The sequence below is a fragment of the Phyllostomus hastatus genome, unplaced genomic scaffold (genome assembly GCF_019186645.2).
Source record: "Phyllostomus hastatus isolate PE091 unplaced genomic scaffold, TTU_PhHast_1.1 phas_scaffold_21, whole genome shotgun sequence".
NCBI lineage: Eukaryota > Metazoa > Chordata > Mammalia > Chiroptera > Phyllostomidae > Phyllostomus > Phyllostomus hastatus.
In genome coordinates, this window is record NW_025334017.1 from 5,951,622 (window position 1) to 5,976,241 (window position 24,620).

The window sequence follows — 24,620 nt, forward strand, 5'->3', positions numbered from 1 at the left end:
TAAAACATGGATATTTCACCTCTAGCACCAGCGCATCAGTCTGGAAGGAATTCACTAGGTAGCTGTGCTGCTGGGATTATCATAAACAATGTATAGTATACTCATGGTTAATTTTTCTTAAAATATTTTATTTATTTATTTTTAGAGAGGGCAGGGAGGGAGACAGAGAGAGAGAGAGAAACATCAATATGCGGTTGCTGGGGGTTATGGCCTGCAACCCAGGAATGTACCCTGGCTGGGAATCGAACCTGGGACTTTGGTTCCCAGCCCGCGCTCAATCCACTGAGCTACACCAGCCAGGGCTCATGGTTAATTTTTTTATAAATCATATACCAGGAATCCTTTTATCATTTTTTACCCTAATCCTAAATTTTGGAGACTCATCTGCATTGACTCAATATAGAACAGGTTTGTGCAAATTCTACTCACTGTACTGTACTGCTGTGTGCTATACTTAATATGCAAGTCCATGCATTCTCCATGGTGTAAATAGGCTTAATGTATAATATAATATCCAAGTGACAGAACAATTTGCTATATTGTAAATAATGCAGCAATGTGCACTTTTGTTCCACAACACTTTGGCAAGAGTTTCTCTCAGGTCTGTAACTAAAATCACACTGCAAGGCTATAAGATATGCACAGCTCCTACTCTATTAAATATTACCAAACTGCTACTAAAATGTAAAACAGAGCCAGTTTATACAGAAAATAATTGTGCACTGTGCAAGTTTCCTACAATAAAAAATTAAAATTTTATACATTAATAGGAAATGATATCATGTAACAATTATAAATCCTTCTAGATAATACTTAATTAGGAGAGATGTTTATTATATAACTTGATATTTAAAAAGAAGGGAAATATCACTATAATATATGTTGTTAAAAGATTACTTTTTAAATGTGCTTTTTCATAGAAAAATGACTGAATAATAGTAGCCAATTTTTTTTAAGATTTTATTTATTTATTTTTAGAGAGGGAAGGGGGAGAGAGAGAGAGAGAGAGAGAGAGAGAGAGAGAGAGAGAGAGAGAGAAACATCAATGTGCGGTTGCTGGGGGTTATGGCCTGCAACCCAGGAATGTACCCTAGCTGGGAATCAAACCTGGGACACTTTGGTTTCCAGCCGGCACTCAATCCACTGAGCTACGCCAGCCAGGGCAGTAGCCAATTTTTTAATAGTATTATCCTGGATGATGAGATAATGTGTCACAATTCTTTTTCTCATTTTTACTTTTCTATGCAATCTACATTTTCTTCACAAATGTATATTCCTGTAACTAAAATATTTGTATTATTAAAAGAATTTCACAAGAGATATTAAAACCTTTAAAAATAGAAAATATATAAACTAAGGCTAATGGTCACAAAAATTTCAAAGAAAGTTCTTTTGGAAGAGTGTCCTCGGTAGTCACCCATTTGCTTCCACTGCCGTAGCGCCCCCTACTGTGCTGTGTGAGTGCAGCACTGCCTGTCAACCTCAAGCTTTCGCAATATGAGAGAGTATCATCCACATTATACCTAAGATTAAAAATGTAGTTTTCTATATCATTACTTAAGAATTTTAAGCTACACCTTCTAGTGTCTGCTGGAGCTTTCATTATCATGTGCATAGCCTAGAAGCTGTTTTCAACTTGTGCTCCATGGGCCACAGACCATACAGGTAGGTGTCTTCGGGGTTTCTGACGTGGGTGTGAGGGAGGCCAGATGGCTAGTGTTCCAAGTCTTCATCTAAACTCTATAAACACCTGCCTGTGTTTTATTCCAAATACTATTTTTAAAAAATGAGGAATAATTAATGTATAATAAACTCACCAATTTTTGTAAAAAAAAATGAAGTTTTTCTCTTTCAGGATATAAATACCATCTACCTCAACACAGTTCTACTATATTCAGCTACTAATTCTTTCTTCAGTAAGTATCTCCCCACCATGAAAAAATTCAGGTAATAAAAATTAAGTTACCCTGTTTAACACTTCAGCAGTTCATTAGAAAATGGAAACTGTCCAAATATAGCTGGTTCAAGTGGACTTTGTGAAAATCCTGGGTGTTAGTGCCGCCCCATTCAACATTATAGTTGGCTTTTCTTCAAAATCAAAGCTAGGGCTTTCATTCTCTGCTTAACAACAGAATAACAACTAAATAAGAAATGAGACCAGGAATATTTCAGGTATATTTTAGTTGTTTGAATATCTTTCTTCAGAAATATTCTATCTTTTAGTCCCCTATGGAAATGTCATAAAACTTACCATCCACACACACAGACATACAACAAGTGCAAACTACTTGCATCTCAATTCTGTTTTCGATTCATAGAATTTAAACTATTTTTTAAATCATCTTTGGTTTCTTTGGCAATTTTCTCCTTTCACCTTTATTTCCCAACTTCCATAAGATAATAAAAAAAAACCTTTTTATAGAAACATTTACATACAATTTTGAAGTGCACAAGAAAGCCACAAAGTCCATTTCCATTAGTGCAAGAAACGAAGAAGGGCTTTCAACCCAGAAATGTCAGGCACCATTACTTTCTGTATGGTATGAAAATGCTACATCTGTTGATGTCAAAGATAGCAATACGTCTGTCTGCATATGAACCTTGATGATAGTGGTATGCTTCAACAGACTTCTGGCAGGCCACAGACAGGAACTGTTTTCATGAATGGCCGGCATAAAAACCAATGCAAGATGGACTTTTAGCAACAAAAATCATCTAAACTGACTTAAAATTTACAGCTGAGCTTGCATTTATCACTGGAACATTTTTCAAAGAACCAGTGATAAATACAGATTATCTTAATTTTAGTAATGGCAAATTGCATCATTATGGGTTTCATTGCAGGTGTGTGTGATAAAATATACATTTTATGTAGCACGATAAAAATGCCCAGATAGAAGTATAAATCCTTATTGGTTATCATAACAGGAATTCTCTTTATAAAGATAAAACTACATAAATGTGAACCAAAAAAAATACACACTAAAAAATTTAAACGTCATATTTTAAGTTCCCTTTCAAACAGCCTGTTTGTAATTTTAGCTCCTGCCTAAAATGTCTGCTACATATGCAGCATGTTAGTTACATCTCAGTGAAGGACAAACATAAATAAGGTTTTCTTTAAATCCCCACCCAAGGATATGTTTATTGATTTCAGAGAGAGAGAGAGAAATATAGATGTGAGAGAGAAACATCGATTGGTTGCCTCCTGTACTTGACCAGACTGGGGATCAAACCCACAACCTAGATATGTGCCCTAACTGGAAATTGAACCTGCAACCTTTTGGTGTATGGGATGATGCTCCAACCAACTGAGCCACACAGCCAGGGCCATAAATAAGTTTTTTAAAGCACCTTAGTAAACACAAATAAACAATTTAAGTACTGAAAACCTAAGAAGAGAAACTTACTTTTGGGTTTTCCATATTTCTAAATGAGTTGAAAAATATTGCCCAGTCTCTGATGAGAAATAAAATGAAATCTTATCTCAAGGTCCCAGATCTTAGGCCTTGAGCATTCCTAATCTCAGGCAACAAGACAGTGCCAGCTCTGACTACCTGAGAGAATATGGATAGGATTGTGTCTAAAGCACAGCTGGAACCAGGAGGTAGTTCAAGTTCAAGTTCAGGACTTGGACTCTGCTTTTTTTTCTTCTGATAATTCATTATCTCTTATGCGGTCCTACCTGACCCATGGGTACATTGGTTTCATAAGTACTGTTCTATTATTAGATTCAATTTAAAAATGGGGGAATATTCTGATTTGGGCCAGTTTGGGTCATATATGACTATTTTGAAACTGATGCCTGCAGCTGTGAGATTAGGTATCATGGCTGTCCTAGCTTGGAACAGTTGCCCACTCTTCACCCAGTCACTGGTTGGGAAGAAAACATTCTGTGAAAAAGAGGGTGGCATCCACTAAATCCTATAGTAAGGAATTGAGAAGAAGACACTTTCCTGAGAGAGTCAGGGGGTGCTGACAAACCAAACATTTCAATTGACAAACACCTTCCTCCTGCCAACTTCAATTCATCAAAATAAATGTCCATACAATATGCTGAATTATAGCTCCTAATTAATCAAGTTTTTACAAAAGTAATGAAATTTGAAAATATCTAAAATTCATTGAACACAAATTCACCTTGCCTAGGCAACTCACAAGACCGGTTTTCACAGAGCCCAATTTAAACTGAGTCAGATCATAATTATCCAGTCTAGAAAAATATAAATCTCCCATCTTCCCTGCTCCTTCATCTTATTTACTTCAATTTTCTTCTTTATCAATCTATTTCAACAAATCTCATTCCCACAGTTACCTTGAAAATGTAAAAATCGTAGATGCATTAGATACTCTATATGATATTTCATAGACATTACTAACAAATGTGTTTATTTTGAAAAGACTAAAATGCCTATGATTTCAGGGATGTTTACTCCAATTAGTTGCAAACACATTTAGTGAATGTAATTGCCACCATGACCATAAGTCATATCATAAAAAGATTGTTTATATCCATGAAATTCATTCTCTTCACCTGAATTATAGATTCTTCATTTTAAATATACTATACACTGAAAATTCTTGCAAAATACTTGTGACCAAAAAGTCAATAGGTCCTATTATTTTGCAAGAGAGGAAGATGGTGAGAGAAAAATAAGTGTGCTTAGAAAAAAAAAATATGGTATCGATGAACACTGCTAAATGAAAGGGCTAGATTTGGTTTTTGTTTGGGAGCTTGAACTGTGCTCAACCAGCAGGGCTCAGAACCAGCAAGTGTTGTTTAAATACTTTCCTAAAACAAATAAGAGAAAAAACAAGAAAGCCACATTTTACTTCGCAGCTGGTTTTTTGTTTGCTTACTGTAACAAGGGAGTTTTTTAAATTATTGTTTTGAATAGCAAGTGCTCATTTGCTCACATCTCTAATCTTAATTTTCTGATTTTCTCAGAGATGAGTAGAGCTAGTTTGGAACATCTGTGAACACAGAGGGAGTAGTAACCTCACTTGCAACATCATGGACCAACTTTCCTCCCGTTACAATTCTATCTCAGAATCAAGGTCATACAGGAAACCCAGCAGGTGTGACTCTTCCTCAGTGATCACCTCACTTTGTGTTTATATTTTTATGCTCTCCTGAACACTGTATAATTAGCTTCCCTAATGGTTCTAAAACTGCTATGTAAATATATTTAATTAGGTTCTATCCATGGTGATAGAAAGGAAATATGATTACTATCAGATTTTGCTCCTAAGAAATGCACCAATTGGTACATTTACAGGTCATTGGTAAAAATATCAGCCTACTACATTGCAGATTCTAAGCCAGCTTTGACCATTCCCTCCAGTAATGAAGTGGCAGCCAGCTGCAGCAGGCATTCCTGAGAAGTTCAGAGGCATTTTTTTACACTGTGTAAAGACCATGATACAATGTGACCATGGCTCTAACATTTTACGCTACTGATGAAAGTAGAACCAGGTGGGTGAGGTCAAACCAAACCTGTGCTTCACCCAGCAATTATTTATTAACTTCTGTATGATTCAAAGTGAAGGCCAAAGTCCTTGCAGGGACTTAGATGGTACCCCAGGATCTTTTCCTCCACCTAACTGTGCTCTAGCTATAATGATGTCCTTCCTATTTTTCGGACACACCTTGCTTGCTTCCTTGTTAGAATCCTGGCATACAGGGTTCCTTCCACTTGAAAGTATCTCCAGCTAGCCAAATGGCTTCTCATTTTCTTCCTTCCTTTTGATCTTTTCTCAAGTAGAACTTTAGAGAAGTCTTCCCTGGCCACATTTTCAAAGTTGCAGCACTCAAATGCATTTCTTAATTCTTTTCTACACTTTATTTTCTTCTCAACACTCCTCAGTCATTCTCTTACATAGTGTATATTTACCCATTATGGTCTGTCTCTATCATCAGACAATAAGCTTTAGGCCACTGGAGATTTTGGTTTGCTTTGTTCACTGCCAGCTTCAAAGAGAGTGTCTTGCGGATAATAGTCACTCAATAAATATTTTTAGTTAATCAATTAATTAATTACTTTTTTGCAAAACAACTCTATAAGATATTATTTCTTCATACCAATAAATAAAAGAGGCCCAGAGATTAATCTAATGTTCCAGAATATACAAATGTCAAAGTTTCCCACCTCCACCCAGGCTGCTAGTCTGGGAATCCATTCCTCTGTGCCATGGATACCTGAGAAGTATAGTCCACAATCAAGAAGCAGTAGAGTTAAGACAGATATTGGAAATAGATATTGGGAGCAGCACCCATGTCCCAAGGAATAGGTGGCCCCAGGGAGGGGGCAGGTACACATCGTGTGATAAAGTGATAAAATGAACGAGTGAGACTCCTGCACTTAGATTCAGGTCCTGTGCTTATTAGGAAGTAGCTAAAAAATGTTGCAGGTTGCTATCTTACAAATTACAAATATTTTTAAAATTATAAATATGCCATCCTCTAATTTATTAGATATTATCTACATACAGTCTAGGATTACTCTCATGGAAAAGAAAGTGCTTTGCCTTCCATCTATCTTGTGGAGTATGAACTTCACTGTGGTATGAAATGAATGCTCTTTGAGTGACATACTGGTTGGATTAGCATTCTTATGACTGCTGGCACATAACTCCTCTTGGAATTTTATGCCAATTGAATAGTTCCATGTGGAAGGATGAGGGAGAGAGAAATCTGAAGTGAATAAAATATTAATCTCACACATATGGCAAGTTTTGAAATTTAATCTTGTTTTCTACACAACAGATTCATGTAGACACAAATCAGGTTTTAATAACATTCTTGTTGTGTATCTAATGCACTCCACTCAAACAGGTAGACTGAAGTTTTTAGTAATGCAAGCTTACTTGGTTTAACAAAACCAGCTTGCTTTTTCTAGTGCCTAAGTTCTTCCCCCTGGTTTATACTTTACCAGCTTTATGTGTCAAGACTCTTTTACTTGAAAATTGCAAGAAATCCAATCAAAGCAGCTTGAGCAAAAAAGGGACTTATTAGCAGACAAGCAGTAATAAAAAAGACCGAAATATGGCTAGGCCTTAGGGGGCAACTGAAAAGAGAAATGTGCGCTTTCCAAAGCTATCTCCTGTCTGTGCTTCTTTACACCTGAAGACATTCTTCTCTCTGACAAGCTTCTTCCATATATTGAAAATACAGCCACCAGCTGCTTCTATGCCTGATATCTCCCAGCTTTGCCACCATCTGGGGACTCTATCTCTTCCTCACTTTACGTCTGCAAAACTTCCAGGGAAGAATTCTGATTGGGCTGGTTTGGAAGCCCACTCCTGGAACTCAGTCATCTGTGGACAGGCTGGAGCCCATAAGAAAATGGCCCCGTTGTTCAGCCTCCACAACTGAGGGACTGAGGACCGTAAAGGAGCCTTTCCTCGAGGAAGTGGTGGTGCCATTTCCACTGGGAGAAGGAGGGGAGGCACAGGAGCTCACCGGTTGCCAAAACAATTGATGTTGGCCACACAGGCCTGTCTTTCCAACTGTCATCATGTACTGTGTGCTCTCTCCTGTTAAACTATCCCTCCAAATTCCCTACAGTCCACCAGTACGTTTCCATGAAGGTAATAGAAAAATGGTTGTTCAGTGCCCAACACATAGCCCATTGCCATCAATAAACTGAGTTACTGTGAAGATTTTCAAAAACTGGTGTTTAAATATGTCACTTTTACTCAAGCCCATTTAGTCCATTTTGCTGACCCTTAGCACAAGTTAACTATGTAGTACACATATCGGAGCCTACGCTTTTTAATGAAACAAGTCTGTTTCATAGTTATTTCTCTGAAATCTTCATATATGTATACTCATTTGTGCTCTGCACTCCTCTGTATACATTAAAACTGACTCAACAAGTCTCTTAATGTCTCACAGTGCAGGATGCCAGTACCTTTGGGTCGTGCATTCATTCCTCTGGTGGACTTGCCATCGGCTGCCAGTCGCCAGCACTGAGTTTAATAATGATTACACCTCTGGCACATCCTAAACCTGTAAAGACTGGCCCTTGCCTTAGCATCATCTTCCTTTATGACTTATATGGACAGTATTTAACACCAGAAAATGAAAAAGTATGCAAAGTTGTATTTATTTCTTACCCTAAATAAATACTAAAGGAAACTACATGTACACACACACACACACACACACACACACACACACACCTCCTTCTCTGTGCTTCACAATAGCTACATTAAGAAATTTCAGATTATCTTGGAAGAAAATCGCTATTTCTTAACAGAAGCTTTAAGAACTTTTCTCGGATTTAAAAAAAAGTCTGTGAACATTGTCAGCTTCTGATAAAGCTGGTGTTGATTCTATTCAGTAATGTGATTCACTTTATCCCAGTACATATGAGAAAAATCAGAGTCCAACAATAGCCACAGATTTATAGAGGATGGTGTAACGGACCAGCTGAAAAATTGCACTTTCTGTGGTACAAATGACTACTCTTCAAAATACAGTAACTTTCCAAATAATAGCTACAGAACAAAGCAAAGCAAATTCCATCTGTTAATCAATACCCAAAGAATGCATTCCATTTCCATCTCAACCAGAGAAACCCCTCCATTAAAAAAACAGACATGGCCAGAGTCATTGGCGAACCCATCCTTTTTCACCAGCATTCATTATTTGTCATTCATTAACCTCCAGATGTGACACATTCACTACAAATCGTACAAAAGAAAGTCTGACACAATTCCCACACCATAGGCTTATAATCAAAAAGAAATGGTGAGGAGATATTCAGTAAGACAAAAAAAAAAGGTACACATAGGGCACAGGGAGAATAGAAATTCAATAGGGAAATCTAAGCCATAGAGGGAAGGGACATTAAAATTTGAATTCCTTTTTGGGGTTAAATTCACCATCAAATATTAGAAAACATCTCAAATGCCTTGGGACACATAATATTCTAGTGGATCAGAAGGAAAGTGGAAAAAATAAAAGGAACTACATATAAATACATTTAGGTCAAAGGCAATAGTTTATTCCTCTTTTTGTTCTTCACCATCCCTAACAAAAGAGTAGGGATACAAAACACATAGTAGGCTCACAGTAATATTAAATAAAAGAATTAATGAAATCATTTCTTAATGCAGTGTGGCTTAAAGACTTATGAAGCACACTGTGCTAGCTTCATGGTCTACACACAAGGGTTTGGGGTCAAGTTCACCAGTGCTGGGTAATATTACTCTCAAGAGGCAAATAACCTATGGGTAAAACTAAAAGAAAACATAGGAAACAGATTCTTGACATTGGTCTTGTCAATGGTTTCTTGGATAAAACACCAAAATCACAGGCAACAAAAGCTGAAATAAGCAAGTAAGACTACCTCAAACTAAAGAGCTTCTGCACAGCAAAGGAAGGAATCACTAAATTGAAGAAGTAACCTATATAGAATGGGAAAAAATATTTTCAAACCATATGTCAAATGAGTTAATATTCAAAATATATTTTTTAAATTCATACAAATCAATTATTTGCAAAAAATCAAATAATTCCATTTAAATATGAACAAAGGAACTGAATAAACATTTATCAAAGAGAACATAAAAATGGCCAAGAGGTACCTGGAAAGATGCTTAGGATCACTAATCATCAGCAAATAAAAACCACAGTGAGATATTACCTCACATTTGTTAGGATGGCTATTATCAAAAATATAAAATATAATTGCTGGAGAGAATGTGGAGAAAATGGAACCTTTATACAGTATACATGGAAATGTTAATTGGTACAGCCATTATAGTGATTCCTAAATATATTAAAAATTAGGACTGCTGGCCAACATGGAGGCATAGATAGATACACATTGCCTCCTCACACAACTAGAAGAAAGACAATAACATATTTAAAAACAAAAAAACAACCAGAACTGACAGAAAATTGAACTGTATGGAAGTCCAACAACCAAAGAGTTAAAGAAGAAACATTCTTCCAGACCAGCAGGAGGGGTGGAGATGGACAGTCAGGGTGGAGACAACTCCTGGCAAGGTGGTGGCTGGCAGTCCCATATTTGCATGTGGATAAACTGGGAGGAACATCTGGGGAGTAAGACAGGCCCCACAACCCAGAGGTCCAGTGTGAGGAAATAAAGCCTCAAAACCTCTAACTACAAAAAAACCCGTGGGGCTTACATCAGTGGGAGAAACTCCCAGACTCACTCTCCAAAGTCTGTTGTAGAGAACCACATGGTCCTAGAATGTACACAAAACCACCTACCAGGGAACGAGCACCAGGAGGGCCCAATCTGCTTGTTGGTAGTGGAGGAAGTGCCTGAAAATCAGTTGAAAGCTGAGCAAGCAGCATTGTTCCCTCTCAGACCCCTCTGCCACATACAGCACCACAACAAGCAATTTGGGTTGCCAGGCCCTGGTAAATACCTAAGGCTCTGCCCTTTACTATGTAACAGGTGTGCCAAGACAGGAAAACATAGCCCAAATGAAAGAACAGATCAAAGCTCAGAAAAAAAAAATGCAACTAAGTGATGAAGAGATAGCCAACCTATCAGATGCAGAGTTTAAAACACTGATACTTAGGATGCTCACAGAAATAGTTGAGTATAGTGGCAAAATACAGGAAAAAGTGAAGGCTATGAAAAGTTAAATAAAGGAAAATGCACAGGGAACGAACAGTGATGGGAAGGAAACTGGGACTCAAATCAATGGTTTGGAGCAGAAGGAAGAAATAAACATTCTACCAAAACACAATGAAGAAACAAGAATTAAAAAAAAAATTAGAAGAGGCTTAGGAACCTCTGGGACAACTTTAAACATTCTAACATCTGAATCACAGGGGTGTCAAAAGGAGAAGAGGAAGATCAAGAAATGGAAAACTTATTTGAAAAAAACAATAAGGGAGAAATTCTCCAATCTGGCAAAGGAAACAGACTTCCAGAAAGCCCAGGAAGCCCAGAGAGTCCCAAAGAATTTGGACCCAAGGAAGTACACACCAAGGCACATCATAATTACATTACCTGAGATTAAAGATAAGGAGAGAATCTTAAAAGCAGCAAGAGAAAAGGAGACAGTTACCTACAAAGGAGTTTCCATAAGACTGTCAGCTGATTTCTCAAAAGAAACCTTACAGACAAGAAGGTGCTAGAAAGAAGTATTCAAAGTCATAAAAAGCAAGGACCTACATCTAAGATTAGTCTACCCAGCAAAGTTATCATTTAGAACGGAAGGGCAGATACAGTGTTTCCCAGATAAGGTAAAGTTAAAGGAGTTCATCATCATCAAGCCCTTATTATATGAAATGTTAAAGGGACTTACATAAGAAAAAGAAGATCAAAACTATGAACAGTAAAATAATAACAAACTCACAACTATCAATAAAAACAAAAACTGAAGCAAACAACTAGAACAGGAACAGAATCACAGAAATGGAGATCACATGGAGGGCTATCAGTGGGGAAGAGGAAGGGAAAATGGGGGAAAAGGAATGAGGAATAAGAAGCATAATTGGTAGGCACAAAATAGACAATGTGAAGGGGTTAAAACTAGTATAGGAAATTGAGAAGCCAAAGAACTTATATGTACAACCCATGGACACGATCTGCCGGTGGGGGGGCGCGGATAGTGGAATGTGAGAGGGAGGGGGTGCCGGGCAGAGGGGATAAAGGGGAGGAATAAACAAGACAACTATAATAGCAGAGTCAATAAAACATACTTAAAAAAGAAATAAAGAAAATAAAGCTCTAGAACCTTTAGAAAACTAAAAGTTAAGAGAAACTTAGACACAGAGACTCATTGGGTTAACTTTGGTAAAACCCACACATTTTTTCATAGAAATAAAGCTATTAAAGTGGAAGCAAATTTGAATTGAAATAGTGCACCAAGAACCAAATAAACATTGCAGAACTAAGAAGGCAAACATTTCCCTAAAGGAAATGGAGTTGCAAATCACTGCTTTAATGAAACATGAAGAGATGACGTTTGGAAATATGTCAAAGGAGCTTTTTTATTTAAAAAAAAATTAAGACTGTTTAGTAAAATAAAAATATCAATCTACTGGAAAGACATTCCCTGAATAACTAAAATATGTTTTATATAGCAATCAAGTGTTGATTAGACTTAAGGAGGAAGAAATGAACATGTGAAATACCAATCTGAATTAAGTGTTTTAAAAATTAAGTTTCAAGGGATCTGATAGTGTTCACTCACCTCATGCACTGGGCTGTTTAAAAGAAAATATAATCAGTTTCTCCCAGTCTCCAGTTTTTCTGTGCTGGGGTACCACTGCCTCTGCAGTCTATATGAGGAGGAAGAAGAGAAGGAAAAGGAGTAAGACAGGGAGGAGGAGGAGGGAGAGGGGGAGGAGGGAGAGGGGGAATAGGAAGAGCTGCAGGTGCTGCTGGAGGAGGGAATCTGGGTGAGCGGGTGGGCACTGGGCCCTCTTGGACAATTACATGAATCTGGAATAGGTGGCCAATTACTATAAAAACAGCTAGATCCAGTCAGCAAATAAGCAGTGAGCCCTGGAAGGAACCTAAAGCCTATGCCACCCAGTCCTTAGCGAGTGTTACCTATCTGATTTTGGCCTTGGCCAAAAATGTGCTACAGACGCTAGGTATCCAGGCATCCTAGCTACAAAGGATGGAATCATCACCATATGTCACAAACTGTTGATATTCATAAATAGAAAGTTACAGAAGAGAAATTGATATTTTGACTACCAATAAAAACAATTCAAGGACAAATACAATTATTGCTCCTGCTGGCCTTGAATGATGGGTTCGTTATATTAGAAAACCTATTGACTACACAATTCTAGATGATTTTGGACATGGAGTAAACATGAGCACCCAGAATATGAAGATTGGTGGGCTGCTGCACACAACACCTCCAACTCAGAAACCCTCCCATTCCCCCAGGTCAGGGAAAGGGACACTTGGGTGGCACACTCCCTATCACATGCTGAAGCCAGTTCATCCTCCACGGCTACCAAATGGTTAGTACCTAACCCAACAAGTAATATGGCTCCCTCAAAGAGGCCTGTGAGGGCAGCTTCTGTCAATCAGATAAATCCAACTTATGTTACTGTAGACAGAGCACTAGGAAGTCTCCCCCACTGCCCACTTGGTAGCAGGGGGAGGTTCTTACACTGAGCACTGCCAACATTTAGAAATATAAATGGGTAGGGGCCAAATGGGCATAAAAGCTAGAAAAATTAATGGATAGTGCCCCCAGGGTGGCAAAATCTAGAAATATAATTGGATTAGGGAAAAAGCCCTCCCCTCCCTAACCCTATAAATGCAGGCTTGAGCAGTAAGATGAGATGGTGTTTGAGACAGGAGTGCACCATTCTCCCAGGTTGTGAGGCACCTGAACTTTCCTTGTGCATAAGCACCTTCCTCAGGAGATGGCTTTTGAGGCAGCAGGCAGCCGAACCTCTCTTTTTTCACTCAGTTACCCTTACAGCAGTGGAAGTAGTGGAGGAAGCCACCCAAGTAGTCAGAGCAATAGTCAGAAAACAGCGAAGTAGGAGTGTAGGAGTTTCCATTGCTATCCCTCTCCTCCCAGTATCCTTCCAGGTCATCCTTCAGTTCTACCACATGAATAGACCTACCTCTGGCCATACTCACCCAACAGTAGGGGGCACATTGCCCTATAGATGTCCTCCTTCCATAACTTCACAAACAAGCCTTCATAATCAGATGAATGGAGAACATTTTTACGGGCAGAATCCAGTACCTCTTGCTCTTCCTCCTCCCTCCATTCTACAGGTAACTTCTCAGTTACCATGAATAGGATTTGTGGCCAGAGTCCAAGAAAAGATTTCAGATACACCACAACCACCACCACCACCTGTGAAAGACCCAGTCTTTGATGAATCCTCCCTGCCGCATTCTCTCCCCCAGAAGATTTCAAAGAGGAGGAGGCAGCCATGGTTGAGTATAGTGGTCCTTATGCTAAGAGGACCTGCCGTGGTGAAAGTGAAACCCTGTGAGTTGCTTTCTAAGTTATAACATAGAAAAATGAAGTGGACAAGCATAGGATTACTTCCTAGCAAGTTAAATGTACAAATGTCAGGAATAAATGAGGATGGGAATGGAAATATAGTACATAAGTACATGCAATAAAGCCATACCAACAAAAAATACCTTTAGGAAAATCAAATCATCCAGTTATAAAATAGCATTCTACTGTTGAGAAAAAGTTCTCTTCTAAATTGGCAGCAATAAATTCCAAAAGAAGCAAAAGAAAGTCCAACTGGAAGTACCTAAAGCCAGATCTCTGAGAAATGTAGGTAATTTTATTTTCAATTAAAAATATTTAATATTTATTGACTTGTCCTGACTTTAGGCACTCTGGGAGAGATTAACAGGGATACCATTGTGAAGTGCAGGCTGCCAACCTTCACGGGCTCTATCCACATGGAAATACTTAAAATTCTGCATCAGGAGATGGACTTAGCTTTGCTTATATTTCACCTTTATGTTCAATTTATTCTCAGGTTGTTCTTTTCTCCCGTATTGAGAAATGTCTAGGGATAAAAAATGAATGACAATGTTAGCAGGTCAGTATTCCAAAATCTTTGATGGTTTTTATAACACAATAAGGATGTCCTGGCCAACAATACCCAAACCAATATTTTTTATAACAAACTGTAGTGTCGGCCTCCGGGAGCCGCCTTGGTATCGCAGTCATCAGTGTGTGTGTGTGTGTGTGTGTGTGTGTGTGTGTGTGTGTGTGTGTGTTATGACAACAGAGTCAGAACCAAAGCTAATGTGTCTCTCAGTCCACAAAGCCAACCATGCACCTTTGCTGGGGAAATGTCAGCAACTAACACACACGAAGTGGCTTATGTGGCCTGAAATTAAGGTAAATAATGACAATCTTTGTGATTTTACTTATGCTTTGGTACTCATTGGGTTGCAAAACAGAGAAAACTATAAAACTTAAAGGCAAGAACAGCCAAGTCCACACTGTAAAATCATTGGCCAATCACTTGGGTACTTGATGGAAACAGGGTATCAACATAGAGCTCTCTGTATGGCTGCTGTGAAAGCAACAAATTTGAATGAAAAATAAATAAACAGAGAATACTTTCCATTGCTGTTCTTATTCGCCCCCACTAGGGTAAAGGTCAGCTAGGTAAATGGAACACTGTTTCTCTCTGCCTTTGGAAAGAGCCTTCTGGGACCCAAAAGACAAGGAGAGTCCCAGAGAGCAGCTGATAATTTGTACAACTCATAGCAAGTGCCAGCATCTCAGCCCAGACAGTAGTTTCTCCAACTTTATGGATAAATTTCACTGAGCAGGAACCCAATAACAACCAATGAGGGCAACTTCAGGAAATGAGAGGGACCTAGAGCCTGAAACCTTAGCTGTTCACTAAAGGGATGCTGGAGCAACAGCCAATTCAGGTGGGAAGCAATACACCCAACCAAGATGAAAACAAATGAGTAAGCAACACTTGTTAAGATCATTTTTGTCATAGACTGATAAGCACCCATGAGAGAGTTCACTGTTGTGAGAAGCAACAAAGAAATACTTTCCATAAGTGAGTAAGGAATTTTAAGAGATACTACTCACAGCATTAGCAAAAGAAAAATAACATGTGACCAGATCAGGTGCAATAATATTAATATCACCCGAGACTTAGTAGACAATTAGTATATGTTGTTCACTCTCTCCACACCAAGACAAAATGTACACAGCAGTCCTCCCCAGACCTTATCCATGGTGGACACTTTCCAAGACCTCAGTGGATGCCTGAAACCACGGGTAGTACCGAATCCCATACATACTGTTTCTTTGTATACATACATGTGATAACATTTACATAAAAATTAGACATTAAGAGATTAAGAATACTAGTAATAAAATAGAAAAATTATAACAATATACTATAATAAAAGTTACATGAATGTTCTATTTCTCTCCCCACTCAGTGATTTTCATATTTTTCTGTCTGAATTATTCCTATCTATTCCTGAATCTGTGTAACTATCTCTTACTTGCCGTGAACAGCTTGGTGTCTTTCATTTTAGGATGTCCCTTGCTGATGTCCTCTGTAGGCTCAGTGCTTTCTGGTGCAACACGTGCCACCAACTGAAACATGATTTCTGTCCATGTCTTCCCCCACAGATTTAGTGCCTTCTCCACCTTCACTGAGCCCTTATGCCTTACGCTGTGCTGTGGCCTAACTGGCAGTTGGAGGTGCAACAGCAAAACTAGCATGGATTTCATTTTCCTCCTTCACAATGTCATGGATAGATACATTCTTACTGAAGATCTTAGCAACCTCAGCATACAATTTTTTTCTTTCCTTATTAAGTTAAGAAATTTCACTTTTTCACTTAAAGGAAGCACTGTACAGGCTCTCTTGGACATATCTGAGTTGCGGCATCACTGCTCTTAACCTCGGGGGCCATGATTATGTAAAATAAAGGTGACTTGAACACAAGCATTGTGATACCTCCACAGTCCATCTGATCACCAAGAGGGCTCCTACATGACCAACTTGAGGGGTGTTCTATAAGGTGGGGACACAGGGAAAGGCATGATTCATGCCCCGGGCAGCAGGGAGCAAGACACCACGAGATTTCATCATGCTGACATAAGGGCGCACAACTTAAAATTTATGAATTGTTTATTACTGAAATTGTCTCTGTATTATTTTGGACTGTGGTGGACCCCAGGTAACTGAAACTGAGATAAGTAAAACCACAAATAAAGCAAGACTACTATAATTAAAAGTTGGCAGGAACTGAAGGACAGTTTTTCAACCTTTACTCATTTGTTATTACTGTTCATCTGTCTAAAATTTGCTTTTTAAACACAATCCTGGAAGAAATGTATTCTTCCCTCATAACTCCTTCAAATTTTAATTAACATCAGATAAAAAAAATCCATTGTCAAGTATGATGAAGTTCCAGAGAATAAGCCAGTCCTAGGCAGATACTACTGGAGATGACACAAGCCAGTTGAGACTCTGGATTAATGTCGATGTGACGTGACAATGATCGCTCATTTGCTCACTTGCTCATTTACTCAACAGCATACACTTATTGCACTCTCATGGCTGGCTGGTGGAAACAGAGAAGTAGGGACATGAAGATAACATATGTAAAAATCCTTTGTAAAGTATAAAGTGCCATAGACATAAAAAAGATGATGATGATGATAATGATGATGCAGCAATCCCAGCCTATGGGGGAAAAAGGCAACATAGTCTCTTTAAATAAAGGAAAATCGTATCTTCCTATTAAGTATAGAAGAAGGATCATTTATTCTCATTACTTACATAGATTTTCAAATAGCTAATGAAAATGTTCTGTAAAAAGTCAACTTTTCTGGTTCAAATCAGGGAACATGAGATTATAGGGAATGCTTTGCTTGAGTGAAAAGCAGGTAAAAAAAATTAAAAAGACATTTCCTGGTAAAGAGAAGCATTAATTGAAATCATTGTATGTAAGAGTTTTATAGATCACTCAGAAGATTTCAGAGTGAACTTCTCCTGTCTTCAGAGAGCTCTCAACTTCTAGGCAGCTAAATAACAAGCTAGCTGATATCCATTAGATCTGTGAGACTGTGGCATGGAAATTAACAAATCAGTTTAATTAGCAGGAATAAAAAGGGAATGTGTGAGGTGAAAATCATGGAGCAATAGTGTGGAGAGGGGAGCTCAGTGAAAAAAGACAGAAAAGCCCCTGTTGTGACATTGTTGTCACTGCCCCTTTGTACTTGAACTTGGTCAGGGCTGTTCAGATGGTCCTTTCTCCAACTGAATAATGTACATTGTTGTTTTGATGGGTGTTGTCAAGATGCTTTAAAATGTTTTTCTTTTGTCATCAAAGGAAAGGTTATGGTGACTCAAAAAGATAAGGAAAAAAGGAGGGGGGCTGGGTTTGATATTAGTGGAAGAAATATTTCTTGTTGGAGGAGTAACTACAATGTTTTCTTTGAAAAGTAACAGCTAAGTTCATTGTGCAACATAAGATGCTCGCAAGTGGTGGAAGCTGAGATATGTTTTGTTACTGAGCAACATGCAAAAAGCTGACTTATTGTACACCAGGGAATGGTAGTGAGGACAGCAAATATTACACAATCCCTTCAAACGCAAGGAAGAAATTTGAATGCAAAAATAGGCTTAGGAGGCCTAATTTCGCATTCTCCAGGCTTATTAATAAGACATTGATTCCTCCTTTAATTGCCAGCTCTTTTGCTTTCTTGGGAAACTAATGGTATGTCTTATAATCACAGTGTATTAGATTTAATAAATACAGATGGTGAGTGTTTTTGAAGATAGCATGTGAAAACTGTTGCAAATGTGCAGAGAAAAGGCCAAAGAAGGTGGGGTGGAGGCTGCAGGGGATGAACCAGCAAAGGTGGGGTCATATATCTAGCCACGCAGGGCCACATGGAAGTTTTGTTCCAAGAGCAATGAGAAGCCGTGGGATGCTTCTGGTGGGGGTGGGCACTAGGGTAAACAGAGAGGAAATAGACTGACATTTTTGAAGCTCACTCTGGCTGCAGTGTTGGGAATGGTCTTAAGTGGGTCCACAGAGCATGCCTCACACACTGGACACAAGTGAGTTATGGAGCTCCAAGCAAGTGACAGGATAACTACAACATAGGAGGTGACAGTGAGCAGAAAGCAGATGTCATCAGTAGATATTTAAAAGTATTTTAAGAATATTAGCCCATTAAATTCTAAAGGTAAATTTGAATTTAGACAAGTCTCAATCAATCAGAAGAGTAGATAAGGAAAGGAAGGCTAGGAGAAATCTACATGTTGCTCAAATGTTTAGAGACTCAGAATCCAAAATTACTAAAAACTCATTAAGGGGAAAACGCTCTCAGAAAAAGCAATGTCTTTTCCTACCAAATTTTCATATAAGTAGCAGAATTACTTGATCTGATTTCTATTTTATTTTGCCTGTCCATTATGTGGAAGAGATGATAAAGAATTATGAATAATTACATATTAAAAAGTGAGCAGAGAGACAAGGAGGAGGAATAAAAAGCCTGTGTAATATAAAAAGTAGATAATATTTAAATAATTATATTTCACTAGAATAATAGCTTAGCTCCTGTGCATAACAGAACATTGATAAGTGTTTGCTTGAAAAGAACTGAAGAGATTTAGTTGTACAAAGTTATTAAATTGATATTAATTATAGAATAGAAACTTAATATGAAATATATAACTCAAAAACATATTACATTGAAGAAAGTAAGACCTGCTACTTGGACATGTTCTCCTTTGTTAAGAATCCTAGAGTTATATTCACAGTTTAATCCAACTACACATATACATATTCATACATATGCATAATTTTTCACAGATTCATTTGGGTTGTATTTATTCAGCCTGATCATGATGCAAAGTCTGAGTTATTTGATGATTATAAGCCCAAAAAGAACATGTGGAGGGCAAAGCCCATATTTCTAAATCTGTTTGCAATTCTAAGAAATTCTGGTTAGTTTAAGAGAGTTACTCCTGTTGACAGGTTTCCAACTGGGGATTCAGATATTATGACATATACACTCTTAACAGATAAAAGCAGGAAGAAAGACACCAGAGCTAAACAAGAACGTCAGGATGAATCACACACCATTCTTTAGAATAGAATTTGGTCTTGTCTATGGGGAATCATCTCTAATATACAAGGCAAGCAAGAGATAATTTATGATTTCAAAGTTTTTGCACATAGAGAAAATAAAGTTAAACATGAAGTTTCCTCTGCTTTAAAAGGAATTCAAAAAATGGCACAATTAGCCAGATTTCCTTTTATAAATTTTGGTTCCAGTTGGTACCTAGAGCACTTGCACAGGAGGCACTCATGACCTTAGCCACATCTGATCTTAGAGTCCGCTTTTCACTTCAGTATGAAAGTTAAGATTATGCACACTTGTTGGCTGGCATTCTAGGGGTCCATGCACACTCAGCTCGGCCAAGCAGAACATGTATGCCATTAATGATGGCCACCTGGCAAGATCTATTCTCCTAAAGCCATTTAGCTTTGCTTTGTCCTTGCCTCAGACCACAACCACCTATAAAGCCATGCCTTTGGTCACAAGCTAGACTGGCTAAATAATATGCATAACAACCTGACCAAAAACAGCTCAGAGTTTATCCCTAATGATAATAATGGCATCATCTAACAAGAAAAGTCAACATCAGCACTGACTCTTGCCCTCTATCCCCCCACCCCCGGGAAACTGTTCCAAGGTAAATCTGATTAACCTCTGCTTGAACCCACTCACAGATTTCCCTTTGCTCTTTGGATGAGGAACATGAGAAAAAGCACAGTTCTTCTCCCCACACATGCATCCCTGCATCATTCCCCTCACCCTCATTTTCTGCCATTTCTTCCTGATTCCATTTGACCCCACTCTCCTTCCCTTCCTGTTCCTGGTAGTCCCATCTCAGCCATACTGGTCTGTCTATGCTCCTTAAATACACAAAGCCACACTCTGTCTTCAATGGCCCTTCTCTTTCACCCACTTACAAGTTAAAGCTCTGTATGGTTTGGATTTAATATTAGTTTCCCAGGGTAGCTGTAACTCCACGAGAGTAGGGACAATGTCCATATCTGCCTCTGCTAATGTAATACTATAATAATACTCAAAAGAATTATTCATAAAGATAGAATTGTAGTTATCTTGGGAGGTATTAGAGAAAGCTTTCATCTTGAGGGCCTACTGGATTATTTAAGTTAAAGTCTTTATCTCAAGAGCATTCCACACTGACAAGAAAAGGAAGTATGATATAAGGAGTGCAAATGACAGCTTAGGCCCCAGTAATGGGAAAATGAGACTACTTCCCTTGTTTAAAATTGTTCCTATCTTAGATGTTCCCATTATTTCTGTCCCTCCTGCCATTTACTAAACTGGAAAGTAGAAACTTCATAACAAGTCAAAAAAATAAGAAGCAATAATGATGTCTAAATAAATCTAAATAAACAACTAAACTTATTGAGATAATCATTTTACAAGACATACATATATCAAATCTATGTTATAGACCTTAAACCTATACAATGTTATATGTCAATTCTATCTTAATAAAACTGGGGAAAAAATAAACTACTGTTAACAGCAACAAAATGGTTAAAATAGTAAAATAAAAAGTAGACTATAATAAAAAATAGTTCTTAAGAGAATAAAATATTAAATAGTAAAACAAATTTTAAAGTGCCGATAAGTTGAAAATAAAGATTAATTTAAAAATAAGTGATACAAAATAAGCAAATAAGGGGCAGATAATATTAGCTGACTCGGCCAGCATTCTTCTGCCTTTTTTACTCAGTCACAGAGCCCTGATTCTCACTGGGTCCCTTGCCCCCTAGAATACAGACTATACCTACCAGCCAACATTGCAGCCAGATGCAACCTATAAACTGTGTTCTGACCAGTGAGGGTAAGTGCAAGAGCTCTGTGGGACTTCTGGAAGGCTGTTTCAAAGAGTTAATCTGGTTAATCAAAAGGAAGGGGCCATTTTGACCTTCTAATTTTATTCTTTTCCCAGGCTGGTGCTGCAGCAACCAGCTTGGACTAGCTGACCAAGAGCTTGGAAAGTGTACGTTCGGATGCGTGTCAGAAAAACTGGACCCTGGTCCTCAATGCAGTTGGTTACCCAATGAGCCCTAAAATGCTACTTGCACACATCTTTTATGCAAGGGAGTAGAATTCTTTCTGTCATTGTCACTAGAGATTTCCTGTGTGGTGTCCTTGAACATAATCCTAAATCAGATAGAAAGTTCACAGAAACTGTACATAATCAGTAAATTAAAGCTGAAAATGAGTAAAAGTCTAGGCTATTAAATATATGTGTTAATACGATAAAGATTAAGAACCATTAATTTGAAGAAATTAATACAAAGACAAACAAATTACAGTGTATGAATACTGTTGAATGTAAAATAAAATGTTAAAATAAGATAAGACAAAAAATTTTAACAAAAGGCATAGTGTAAGTCAAATGGGCTGAATAAACAGGATTGAAATCAACCCAGCTATCTAACAGATATTGCATTCCTACCTTCAAGTTTCTTTTGTTATTATTGTAGAGAACATACAATATTATATTAGTTTCAAGTGAACCACATAGTGATTCTATATTTATATACCTTACAAAGTGACCACCACAATATGTCTAATAACCATGTGTCGCCATGCAAAGTTATTAAAAATTATTGACTCTATTCCCTGTGCTGTATATTGCATTCCTGTGACTTATTTTATAACTAGAAGTTTGTACCTCTTATCCTACCTCACCTTTTTCACCCAAGATTCTCCTAAGAGGATCTCTGTTAATCAAGGTTGCCACAGATAAGCTCAAAGCAAAAGCTTATTATGTAACTTCCTGCAACTGGTGAGTAAGCATATTTTCATTACCTCCTTGGAGCAAAGTCATTACCTATGAGGTAAGGGGCTGTGATCCTAAACGCAATAGCTCCAACCAATAATACACGTGTATAAGAAACTCACATCTCATTGTGTATATATGCATATAAACATATATACATATACACACATATAAGTATACATATATAAGTATATATGTATATAGATACATATACATGTATACTTTTAATTAAATGGGAAAATAAAAATTTTTAATTGAGAAATGAAAGAAGCATCTCTAACCCACAGCCATGGGGCAAGGACAAGGGAGGACTTTCAGGCACATATTGAAAGTTACTCTCTCATTTTTTGCATGGAGGCTAATGTTAATAACTGTAATGTTTTAATATAATAAATGATGCTTGTTAGCCTAAGAAACTCAAAATTCCATCTATTCTTTAATTGGAAGCAAAATAATACATTTGTTAAGGGTCCCAGTTAGGACAGTTTTTTTTTTCTAGCCTTTGTTTTTCTTCTGCTGCTTCTTCCCCTTCTCCTCCTCCTCCTCCTCTTCCTCCTTCCCCTCCCCCTCCCCCTCACCCTCCTTCTTCTTCTTCTTCTTCTTCTCTTCTTCGCTGTTGTTCAAGTACAGTTGTCTTCATTTGTTTTAAAACTTGGGGTTTAAGAAAGTGTGTAAGTAAGAGGCCGCCTTTTCTATCATGTTTTTTTTTAAATTTTGAAGTCCATAGACTCAGAGATTTTAGACAAAATTGCCTCTTCATGTAATAAATAAACTGATAGACTTGAAACTGAACTCAAGCTGGTAGTGCTCAGAGAGGATGGGTCAGTGTATTCGGTGTACAGGGCTCCCAGTAAAGCAGGTCCAGCCTCCTCCTCCATCCCCATGGCATATGATGGGCAACACTTTCAAAAAAATTCAGCCTTTATTAAATTAAGCAATTTTTCTTTTCTAAGTGTCTCAGAGATATAATATGAAGAACAAATATATCTCTAAATTTGGAAGATTTGCTTACTTCAAATCAAGATGATCATCTATAGAAAAATACATAATAATATATGTACAATGATGCTCTTATTTAATATTATCATAACAATTTTCCCAATAATATATTATTAAATGTGCATATTCATAACATTGGTTGAAAAGAAAATATTTCTTATCCATTCTCCAACCTCTCAATTCAACCTTTAAGTTATACAATATGAATGATGCTGAAGACTTATTATTTCTGAAGAAGGAAAAAAAGTCATAAAATTAAAATACTAGCATTTGTTTAAACTATTCAGAGACAACCCAGTATCTTTGTTCTGGCTCTTACCTGCTTTCTCCACTGCACCTTCTCCCATGCTGGTTCCTCCCACTCTGTCTCACCTGGGCCAGCTCTCCGGTGACTTGCAGGTGTTAGCAGACATCTCATCCCATTGAATCAAGACATTGTGACACAGCATAACAGCCCCTTCCACTAACACATTGGAGAAGACTGCAACTGAGGACCCAGCCAGTTGTCCTTAATATAAGCCTGGGATAGGAAGGGCAAGGTAAAGGGAATGCCATAGCACAAACAGGCAGCAGCAAGAAGTACAGAAAATCACTAGGAACAGTGTGAATTGTAAGTTGAACTAATATAATCCCCAAGATAAACAGAAACATAAATGGGGCTGATTTTGGTGGAACACTCAAGACCCAGCAATTCAATTTCCTTGTGTGATCAGAGGCTGACGAGTGTGTTGTGTATGCACAGGCGTATGCACATGTCTTTTAGAGCGTGATCTCTCCTAAATAAGTACCTTTTCCAAATAACTCAAGTTCCACCTATTTTAGCAGCAAATGTTTTTAACTATTAGCCACTCATGAGTAAACAATTTTATCAATGTATTTCACTTCTTTACCATTTTAAACAAAACACAACCCATCTCTTTTGAGAATGTGGGTCAATCATTATTAATAAAACTATCCTATGATATATACTCTCTCTACAAGACTAATAGAAGTGTGCAGTCACTGAAGTCTGTAACCTGACATGACCCATATGCAAGGGAGCCCAGCCTACCGGCCTCCTCTGTCTACCTGGTCTCCCCTCCACTTGGCTCTGCTCTGATTTGAGCTGCCTCTCAGCTCTCTAATTCCATACTTGTACCTACATCCCCAGTTCTGAAGGTGAATCCTCACCTGATATGGAAGAAAATACAAGGTGATGCTGACCGAGTTTTCTCACTGTTGCTCACCTTTCTCCCTTACTTCTGGGATCTCTGTTGTGCCCCAGAGACTCAGA

At 37.9% G+C, this 24,620-nt stretch overlaps 1 pseudogene; it reads left to right on the top strand.

Annotated features, from left to right (window-relative positions):
- LOC123833238 overlaps window positions 1–24,620 on the top strand; it is a 70,412-nt pseudogene that overhangs the window by 17,614 nt on the left and 28,178 nt on the right.